At 40.0% G+C, this 11,647-nt stretch overlaps 1 protein-coding gene across 1 annotated transcript in view; it reads right to left on the reverse strand.

Moving 5' to 3' along the window:
* LOC149178661 (uncharacterized) overlaps positions 1-11,647 on the reverse strand; it is a 197,433-nt gene that overhangs the window by 125,003 nt on the left and 60,783 nt on the right. The gene's annotated exons all lie outside the window — the stretch shown is intronic.

Consider the following 11,647-nt stretch of genomic DNA (forward strand, 5'->3'; position numbering starts at 1 on the left):
CATTGGGGACCATGTCAATTGACAGATCTCATCTATAGCACCGGAGGTCTACTTATGGGGCTCTACCTGATGTGAGTCAGATGGTGACTCGGATGCGTGAATTCACCAAAGGAAAATCTTACAAGGGGACCATTCCCCTCATGTAGCAGGTCCACAGGTTTGGAACAACCCAAGGGGTTTAAGATTCATGATCGGGAATCTCATGTGTGCAGGTGGAAGAAAGCCCTCTATGGCTTGAAGCAAAACACCCCGGGTTTGACATGAGAGGATTGATAGCTGTCAGATGAAGTTGAGATTCACTAAGAGTGAAGTTGATCCAAACCATTGTTTGAAGGTTGTGGATTTTCAGACCAGGAGGTAACTCCTCAAATCAGTTCATGATATTCATTCAGGTTGGTCTTTATTATATACATGAGGGAGAGATTGTTCATTTCATCTACCGTTGACTCTTCATATTTTCTATTATTTATTTACATCAATTTCAGTTCTTCACCCAATCCTGATGATTAGGTGTCAACATTCCCCCCCTTAATCTGAAGGGATGTCGGTGAGTCCAAGCATCGTTCTAAATCTTTCAAGCTTTTCTCTTCCAAGCGCTTTGGTGAAGATGTTTGCAATTTGCTCATTAGTGGAACAATGGCAGAGATGGATTGTTTTGGCCTCAACATGATGTCGAATAAGATGATATTTAGTATTGACGTGCTTCGTTCGATCATGGAACTTTGGGTTCTTGGCCAACTTTATTGCCAAGGTATTGTCAATCATGAGTGGAGTTGATTGTACTTGTTTTACCTGCAAAGCTTTAAGAGTTTTCCTAGGCCACACAATTTCTTTTGTTGCCTCAGCTATTGCCACATATTCTGCTTCTGTTGTGGAATCTGCTGGAACTGATTGTTTGTGTGATCTCCAGGAGACAACTCCTGATCCAAGAGTCATAGCATAACCTGAAGTAGATACCCCAGTTTCTTTGTCTCCATCGAAGTCTGAATCAGAGTATCCAACCAAGTTGAAGTCGTCCACCTGTGTATATTTGATTCCAAAGTCTTGAGTTCCCTTCAAGTACCTTATAACTCTTTTTGCAGTAGACTAATGTCCCTCACAAGGCTTTTGCATAAACTTGGAGAGGATTCCAACAACAAACGAAATGTTTGGTCTGGTAGTAGTTAGGTAGTTGAGACTTCCTACAAGATGTCTATACTTTGTTGCATTCTCAAATTCTTTTCCTTCAATGGATGTGAGTTTTAAGTTTTGTTCCATTGGAGTAGTAAGAGGATTGCATTTTGTCATGCCAAACCTGTTCAACAGATCTCCAATGTACTTTTGAGAAATGAATATGGACTTCAAATGTTGAGTTACTTCAATACCAAGAGTCTCCTCATAATCGACCCCTTCCTTCTGTGCAAAACCTTTTGCCACAAGCCTGGCTTTGTGCTTGACAAGTGAGCCATCAGCTTTATACTTGTTCTTGTAGACCCACTTGCAACCAATTGGTTTGGTTCCTAATGGAGGATCAACCAACTTCCAAGTGCCATTCTTTATCAAGGCATCATACTCCTTTTGCATCTCTTATTTCCATTCATCATGAGAAGCAGCTTCTTTGAAGGAAGTTGGTTTGAAATCTGTAGACAAATTCAATTCACAATCATAAAAAACATCCATATCAACAGGTGAATCAGAGTCATCTACATCACCTCCATTTTGTCGGTTTGAATTTCTAGTTCCTGTCTTTCCAACCTCATCAGGATGAACACTTTCAAGTGTCTTTGTTAGCCACTTTGGGGGACCTTTCTCAGATGGTCCAGGCTGCTCCATTGATTGAGTTGGGACTGAATCAAGATTGAGTCTCCCAATTCTATCAATCACATCACTTAAAGTATCATCCGTTGTTGGATTTTCATGCGGGGGAGAGAGTGCTTCAGAAGAAGATTCCACAGGTTGATCTAGTATAGGAATCCCCCCTTCAAGATGTGGAATTTGATTATCAAATTCTTGAAAAGATTTTGCATTTGCGAATCTATCCAAGCGATCAAGTTGTCGCTCAACAGCATTGTCAGTTTTGGATGTTTCAAGAAAGATTACATCTCTAGATACAACAAACTTTTTATTGACTTCATCGTAGAGACGATATGCTTTGGAGGTGTTTGAATACCCCAGGAAGATACACTAACGACTTCTTGCACCAAGTTTGTTTCTATGTACCTTTGGTATCAAGGCATAAAAGGTGGAACCAAAGACCTTGAGATGCTTTACCAAAGGAATGTGCCGATACCACATTTCATAGGGAGTCTTGTTTCTAATAGCATTAGATGGACATCTGTTCTTTAAATATACAACACATAGAACTGCATCAGCCCAAAACATCAATTTTACATTTTTGAAAAACATCATGGAGTGCACCATATTTAAGATTGTCCTATTCATTCTTTCAGCTACACCGTTTTGTTGGGGATTATAAGGCACAATTATTTGATGTTTGATTCCATGTTGGCGAAGATAGTTTTCAAATTCATTTGAAGTATATTCTTTTCCATTATCAGTGCGAATAGAGCCAATATGAGATTCTGCATCATTTTCAATCCATGTATGAAAGTCTTGAATGTTTGAAAAGCATCAGATTTGTTCTTCAATAAATAAACCCAACACATTCTGGTGTAGTCATCAACAAATGTCATCATATATTTATTTCCATTTGCAGAAGGAACAGGCATTGGACCCCATAAATCTAAATGAATGAGTTCAAGTTTTCTATGTGCCCTTGAATGTGAATCATGAAAAGGCTATTTGATATGCTTTCCTAGAATGCAAGCATCACATTGCTTAAGTTTCCTAGGAATTGTAGGCAAACCAGTAACACCATTTTTCTTCAACAAGCGGAGGCTATCATAGTTCAAATGTCCAAATCTAGCATGCCATAATAAACTTAATGGAAGTGTACCTTCTTCATAATGAGAATTGTATGAGAAATGTTGTGCACGAGCAGAGGTACCCTGCAGCTTGAGAAGCCTTTCTTCTTTTATCCCCCTCATGACAAGTGAGTGGTCAGATGCTTTTCTCACCTCAAGCTTGCCATCAAACATATGAATGGAGTGACCTTGCTGGCAGATGTGGACCAAGGACAACAAGTTTCTCTTCAGCTGTGGGAGATATAGAACATGATGCAGAAGGAAGTCTAGAAGACTATGCAATTTAAGCCTGATTGTGCCAAGTCCTGATGGCTTGAATTTTGATTGATCTGCAAAGTATATTGCTCCATCAACATTGTCAGTAAATTCTTCAAAAAAAATCTTTTCTATGAGTCGTGTGGCAAGTTGCTCCTAAATCAAGAAACCAATCATTTTTCCAAGAAGCAAGTGAAGCATTAAATAGATCTTCATTTTACGCCAATATTACAATGTGCCACAACATAATGAGCGGATTCAGGTTCTTTACCTTTGTCTGTGTCATTAGTTTTACCTTTGGGTTGGTTTCTTTGCTGCTCAATTTTGTCCCAAGGTAACTTGCATGTGGAGGCATCATGTGATCCATTTCTTTTGTAGCGTATGCAGTGCAAATCTGACTTTTCTCCTTGAGAGTGTCTACCCCCCCTACCTTTGAAATATCTTCCTCTTCCTCTTCGACCACCTCTTCCTCTGGAAGAGTCTTGGGGAAGATTATTTTCTTTATGAGCAAGGCACACAACCTCTTCAGAAGATTCAGGGTGTCTTCTTTCCAAAAACTTTCTCTCTTTCAGCAATTTTTTTCACAAGAGAGTCAAAGGTAATATCTTTGAGATTTCCATTTGCTTGCAATGACTCAAGGTAATTGGAGTAAGTAGGATAAAGTGCCTTGAGAAAAGCTATCAGAGGAATATCCAGTTCAACATTAGTGACTTTGATATCATGCATTATAGATTTTACTTTTGATGCAAGAGCAAGAGGATCATTGTTTTGTAATTCAAGAGTGAAGAGTTTAATCATGAGTTGAACAACTTCAAGTGTAGAGTGTGAGCCATAGAGTTCCTTCAGTTTTTGTAAGGCTTCGAAAGCATTTGAAAATGGCGAAATATGTTGACTCACCTCTTCACTTACAGAGGTTGCAATTAAAGCATAGGCTTCATTGTTCTTATTTTCCCAAATGGCGAACTCCTTGTCTGAGGTAGGTTGTTCTAGCTCTTTGTCTCCGTCTCCAACACACACTCCTTTCCACTACTCATTGAAAATGAGGGTGTGTTTTATCTTCCGGGACCACTCGAGATAGTTCTCCTTGCCAGTGAGAACTACTCCCACAATAGATGTGATTGAATGCATTGTAAAATCTGAGTGCTGTAAAAATACCTCTGCTGGCAAGAAATGCACTTCTGGTGGTAATTTTGCAACAACAAAAAAATTACAATTCAAAGGGGCATTGGTATGACAGTACTATATTGAAACATAGTATTATAATGAAACACAGTGGGTATTCAAACGCATAGCAGAGGACTGGTGGTATGTGTAATATTACACCACTGTTATATTAAAAAACACCTATAGCATGGTAATATTCTGGACCAACGTTCAATGTATGAAACAGATATGGAGTTCATTCAACATATGCAACGGATTGGGAGAGTATTCAAACTAGGCCTGGAGCTATCAGCCAATGCAACATGATTCATTCAACCACAAGTCACAATCCAAGTCAATGACTAAGTGCCAAGCATCGAGCTCCAAACCACTATGGATAGAAGAGCATAGTGCGCACAACGATTGGGAGAGTATTAACTACAACATTAAGGCATTAACCAAGAGAAACATTCATATGGAATTAACCACAATGTTCATATGACTGTCCAGCAGTATTACACGTGAGGGTGTAGTGATCAACAGAGGCAGCGCGGTATTAACCTGGAGTATGGTGAGGAGCGATCAGTGTACCAGCGTTATCAATAATACTGTGATCCCATGCAACAACGATCAGCGTACCAATGGAGCAGTGATCCCATGCAACAACGATCAACGTACCAATGGAGCAGCGATCAACAAAGCGTTATATTGGAGCGGATTCATATGCCAAGGGCCAAGGTATCGCAATTGGTGGGGAGAGCACAGAAAGGCCGAGCATTTTGTAGGTATCGAGCAGCGTAGTAGAGAAGGTAGCACATGTAGGCTTGATGGTATGGAAGCGCTAGAGAGCAGCGTTATTAGACTATGTCAGATTGAATGCATTATTCTGGGAAAAGAACGCAACAGAACATGAAAGTGGAGGAGCGTGGGAGGATATACCAGGAAAATTGGCAGAAAAATACAAGACAAACTTCTAAAGAAATGGCAGAAGGGAGTTACAAAACGGAGCTGGAAGCCAAAAATGGCGTTGGCTCTGATACCATGTCAGACTAGGAGGTAACTCCTCAAATCAATTCATGATATTCATTGAAGTTGGTCTTTATTATATACATGAGGGAGAGACTGTTCATTTCATCTCCCGGTGACTCTTCATATTTTCTATTATTTATTTACATCAATTTCAATTATTCACCCAATCCTGATGATTAGGTGTCAACATGGATGATAGACCTCTCATACCGACACCTTCTGAGGAAGACCTATTTTTGACAGGTGCAGACCCTCTCACTTGCAGAAGTAAGAGGGAGTTCGATTCTGGATGTGCAATGGTAAACTGCAAGCCCATGACTACCTCGAGGATCTTAATTTTTAGAAGTTATGTGGTGGTGATGCCGTACAAGATTTGGGAAATGCCTCTGAGTTTCATAAACTCATTTGAATTAACGTTCTTGGTGAACTTCCGTCTAGATATATGTTTTGCAGTTAGCATGGTGAGCTCATATTTAGTTGAGCCTCACTAGATTGGTGCCAAAAATCTTCTGAGATATCTTCAAGGAACAATCTCTCATGGATTGAAATACACTCCGGAAATATGAAGTTGCATGATTATTCGAACACTGACTCGACAGGCAGTATGAAGGACCACTAGAGCACTTTTTAGTGTCGGTTCTCCTTGGGTTCTGCTTCAATATCATGGATGAGTAGGAAGCAAAAGTCGGTCGCTATAAGGACCGTCGAGACCGAATACATAGCTACAAGTATGATCTCGTATGAAGCTGCCTGGTTGTGGAATCTCTTCAATGAGTTGTTTGTACACATGATGAATACCACCGTGATCCTCTGTGACAATCAGGGGGGGATCCGATTGTTGAGGAATCCCGTATTCAATGATTGCTCGAGCAAATAGACATCAGATACTACCTTATCTAGGATATGGTACATCAATGAGCGAGGAGGCTCCATCGCATTGAGACTGATGTACAGGTCACAGACATTTTGTCAAAGCCCTGGGGAAAGGTCAAATCTATGACTTTCCCGAACAACTTGGAGTCGTTGAGAGACCTTCTTATAACGGTCCTGGATGTTGCATGCATTGGGCTCTGGGAGCTCTGGGGGGCTTGGAGTACTTACTCGAGCAACACACGACCATAGGGTAACTTAGCCTCCCCTAATGGTGTGCTGTGTACAGGGTGAATGGCTCAGCCTTCCCCTGTGATACCCCTAGGCGACTTAGGGACAGGATGATTAGTTCTCCTGTCGAGGCATCCTACCCATGCATTCTGGGATTCATGGGAAGTACCTCTCATCTAATCAATGAGCAGGGAAATGGGGTAAGGGACCATAGTAGTACTATCAATGGATAGATCGTTGTATCTACCGTACTCACTATGCTAGGAAGACCTCAATTGATCTGGGATCAATGAAATTGATCTCGGATCAGTATGAGTGGTTTGAGACACTCTCTTGTGACATTGATCTAGGATCAATAAAACTGACTTCAGGTCAGTAGAGAATGGTATGAGACATTCTTGATCAATTCTTCTTCTTCAGGGTTCAGCACAACAGAGTTCAGCTGAGCAGAGAAGAGCAGAGCTCAGCAGACGAGAGCAGAGCTTAGCATAGGAGAGCAGAGTTCAACATAGCAGAGCTCAACACAACAGAGCTCAGCACAACAAAGCTCAGCAAAGCAGAACTCAGTAGTGCAGGGCACTGGTGGCAGAGATAGTACAGTAGAACAGATGGATCAGCGAATGGAGTTCTCCCTAGTTGAGAGGGAGTGTTAAAATTGGAAACAAGGACCAAACTCCATGTGGATCATCTTATTAATGGAAACTGATATTTTTCTTGGATCCCTCTCATCGAGAGGTGTAGGATTGATCTAAAGATCATCCGATTCCGATAAGTATTCATGGAGATATGAATTTATTTGTGTTATGGGACAATTCGTCAAGGTCGGTCAGCAACAAAATAAACCCCTCCTGTGCTCAAAGTTTTAGTATAAATAGAAGGTCCTCAAGTCATTTGGACTCACTCACACTCTTGTGATCTCTCTCTTCATTCTGTTTTTGGTTTTATGAAAGAGAGATCTAGAGGGAGTGCCCTAGTCTAATAAGTTGTCCTAATGAAGATCAAATCACAAACATGGAAGTAAAGGCTATACACTGCCCTAGAAGAGATGCCCTAGATCCTAAGGTTGTCATGGAGGAGTCCTATACATAGCTTCTTATACGCTGCCATGGAGAGCCCTAATTACAGTCAGGGAGCAGCCCTAGACTTGGAGGAGAAAGGGTCTTCTAGGGGTGTCTACTCTGCCCTAATTTACAGTCAAATGCAGTCACAGAAACACAGATAGGAGAGGCTGAACACAGGTCTATAAGAGACCCTAAGACGCTGTCCTTCAATACCCTACGCACTGTCCTAGGAGAAGTCATCTAGATGCAAAGGAAGGAGGGTCTTGTTATGCCCTAGCTGCAGAAAATAGGAGGACTAATATAGCCCTCTAAACGCAGTTGAATGACTATATAGAGGAGACCTAACTCTGTGGAAGACAGACCTTAAAAGTTGTCAAGAAAAGGCTCCTAAATGCAGTCAATGTATGATCTTATATGCACTTATGGAGAGCACAGATACGTTGATGTATGAGGCTCTAACCGCGGTCTGAAGAGGTCTCTATGTTGCCCTAGGATGCAGTCATATATACTACAATAGGAGGCATGTATATGCAATAAAGGGGAGGCCTTAATCCGAAGTAAAAGGGAGCATCTAGCCACTATCAAGGAGACCTAAGAAGAGGCTCCCATCCGCTGTCCTAAAAGTGCCCTTAACGCTAGCCAAGGTGAAGCATCGTAGAAAAGAGAAACCTTAGCAGCAATGAGGAGGTCTGGCCGTAGGCTTATGGAAGACCCATGAACTGTCTCTCATCCACAACTAGAAGGGTTGCTAAGTCACAGCGGAAGGAAGCTTCAGCATAGCTGTAGGTGACAGCTCACTGCTGTAGATGTTAGTACTATGATAAAGGTCGTTCCATGGATGAGAATGCTTGCAATGGAAGTCACAGTCATAAGGTAAACTTGTGCGATGGAATCTGCACTCAAACTTATCTTAGACCATGTAGGGCTGGCTTCAAATGACTGGATGCTAACATTCTGAAGCACTGATGATTATAACGACAGTTACTTCTGTGTTGCTATGGGCTAGGCCATAGGCCATAGCATCATAGCATGGGTCTATTAGAGCTTCTCTATTGGTCAGAGATTATGAAGGAATATAATACCAGTGTGGAAAAAGTTTGCAAAAAATCATGATTTAATCCTAAAAATGTGATTTTTTAAACTAATGATTTATTCCCCCGACTTTTTGGCGACTTTTTCAAAAAGGAAAAAATCGCGATTTAATTGTTATACTCCCGATTTAATTGGGAGTCGACCCAAAAAGTTAGCCTCCTTCCCAGGCCGCAGATAAAGGCCGCAAAGGAGAAAATGATATAATTTTTTGTTGTTTAATCTTAAGGCAGGGAGTGGAATCTTTCAAACATATCCCTAGAAATTTGATGATAATGTTGTGTTCTGCAATTTGTTTTGTTGTTGAATCTTAATTTCGAGCATTATAGTTGGTTGGTGTTACTGAGAAAATTAATTGCTTAGTTGCTATATTATGTTGGATGTTGAAACATATACGTCTATTATTGGTTTGCTCTTGCTGGATGTTATGTCTGCAAAACAATAGGGATCTATATGAGATGTGCAAAAAAATACAAAGAAGAGACATTAGCCAGAGGCTATGCTGTCAGAAGGCTGCTATAAGAAACTGAGAAGACTATGAAAAAGAGGTGCATACCTACCTCGACGAGCATTATTGTGAGACATAAGAGCAAGAGGACAAGGAGTATCCAGACTAGCAAGCAAGGAAGTGTAAATAGCTTAAGAACATTCCCAAGAATCAACATTGTTATGATCATATTTTTTGTGGATAATGTTGAAAAACATTGGTGATAAAATGCACTTAGAATGCACACTACAAGAGTGTAACATGCTTTTATCTAAGTCACAAGACACGTGCTCCAACGTCCCGTGTCCCGTATTTAACGTGCCGCACACGAAAACGGCCCTAAAACGTGTCGAAAACGTTTTTTGTCGTGTCCTCTAAAACGTAAAATGTATTTGGGCGTTTTAGTCGGTCATGCTTCTAGAAAACGAGTATTCGTTTTATAGAAAACGTTGCCCTATCATTTTTTCCTCCAATTGAATGTGTACCCCTTGAAATCACTAGTTTAAAGCCCATGCAATTATTTTTTCGGGGTCCTTTTCCTATTTTCCTCCACCGTTTTCCTCCGTTGTCGCTCTCTGTCGCTGTATATTCGTCCTGTGGAGCCGAGTGTGGACTAAGTCATCTCCGTGGACTCGTGGATTGGTCGCAGCGTGTGTGAGGTTTGGCAACGTTCAGGCAAACCGTTGTCCGTGTATATTCATCGTGTGGACTGTGGAGTTTGGTCGCGGGCTAGCAGCGTGTGACGTTTGGAAACTTGGCACTTGGCAGGTTGCAGCGTGTTATAGGTTTCCAGTTTGTTGTTTAGGTAAACTATGGCCCGTAGACCATATGGTTAATGGCACCGCCGCACCAGGGGCATTAGTAGTCAGCTTAGCGTAGATGAAATATTTAATAAATTTTGTTCAGAGTAACATTCTACATGTTTCTCAAGTATAGCAAGCACTGATTATGTAGTTAACAAACATTAGAAGAAACACTGAACAGTAATACATTTTGATTTTGATGACTTAATGGAAAATCTGCATTTTATGGTTTTAATATCTAAGTTCTAATTTCATAGTTAGTAGTAAGTACTTAGTAGTTTCTTATGTGCTTGTAAGTTGTACATGAACAATCAACATTGAATATTCAAGAATCAAGACCAAGCATATCACATTCTAATTTCTAAATAGTAAATTCTGATTCTATTTATCTTTTTAAAATGAACTATGAACTTTGAAGTAATTATATTTTAATTTGATTAGATAAGCTGCAGCCTGCAATTTAATATGGATAAAAAACTATATTTCGGTATATATATATATATATATATATAAAACGTGTCCCTCGTGTCCTGTTTCCAAGTCGCTGCGTTTCGTATTGAATACTCGTATTTACGTGTCCTTCGTGTCTCGTGTCATGTGACTTAGGCTTTTAGTGATCGAATTCACATGGAAAGAATGTCATTGTAGTAAAACATTGAAAACACCTCTAAACTATGACTTCAACTCTAGATGTTAAAAAAATAAAAAATAAAATGAATAATTTTGTGTTTTTTTAATTTTGTCGACTTTTTCAAAAAACTCCCGACTTTAACAAGTTTTTCAACTTTTGGACCCTTGCCGAATTAATCCCGACTTGCCGAATTAATCCCGACTTCGACTTTTTACACATTGATTAATACAGCCACAGGTGCCCTCATCAGATCAGCAGCTCTTCACTTTCAAGGGACATGCTACAGTTCTATCATTGATTGAAGACTGTCATGGCAATTCAGGATTGCATCTTAGATTAGTCATCATTAACAGAATGATGGACTTACTGCTGTTGTCATAAAATCTCAGATTTATGTAAACGTACTCTCTTTCTCTCTGCTGAACTATTGAAGAACATATAAGAAGAATTGATCAAGGGTTTCCCAACATTGGGGTTTGTCCCTCGCTAGCACCACATCTTTTGTCCTCTTGTCTTGGCTTGTTTTCTGTGATTTATGTTTATGTTCTATCTGCAGTTTACTTTAATGCTGATGTGATTGCTAATCTGGATATTGAGCTAACTGTGAAAATTGAAATAAATTGCTCTAAGCATAGAACATACCTAAACTTAACATATGTGGAAAGCATTAATTTCTATTCTAACAGATTGCATATCCACCTTGGTTTTCCAAAGACAATGCCTTCAGATTTAATGTCCTTAAATGCAGCCCCAACACACATGGCACTGCAGGCTAATAGACACATAAATAAAGTCCCAAAGACAGCCTACCAAACCTGCAGTGACCCAAACGAAAAAAATATAGGCTTGAAGCAGCACAGCAATGCCAACACACAATGTGCTGAACAAGGTATATAATGATAGAAACTCAAAATTCCTGGAAGTGGCATGCTAAGCCCTTTTTGAAGAGAGAAAAGAAGAATATCAGGAATCTTCATATAAACCAACTATATTGTCTCGATGAAAATGACAGTGATTGGATAAAGAAATTCATGTAGGTTGGGTTTCGACTCTCTAATTAGTCAGAAATTATCTTATCTCATCTTTTTCTACTTGTGCCCCTACGTATTCAATTGAGAAAGGAACATCCACTAAACATCTTCAAA

This window comes from Pinus tabuliformis, chromosome 4_1, assembly GCF_031772625.1.
Source record: "Pinus tabuliformis cultivar Carrire ecotype Pingquan chromosome 4_1, CPIR1, whole genome shotgun sequence".
Classification (NCBI taxonomy): Eukaryota; Viridiplantae; Streptophyta; class Pinopsida; order Pinales; family Pinaceae; genus Pinus; species Pinus tabuliformis.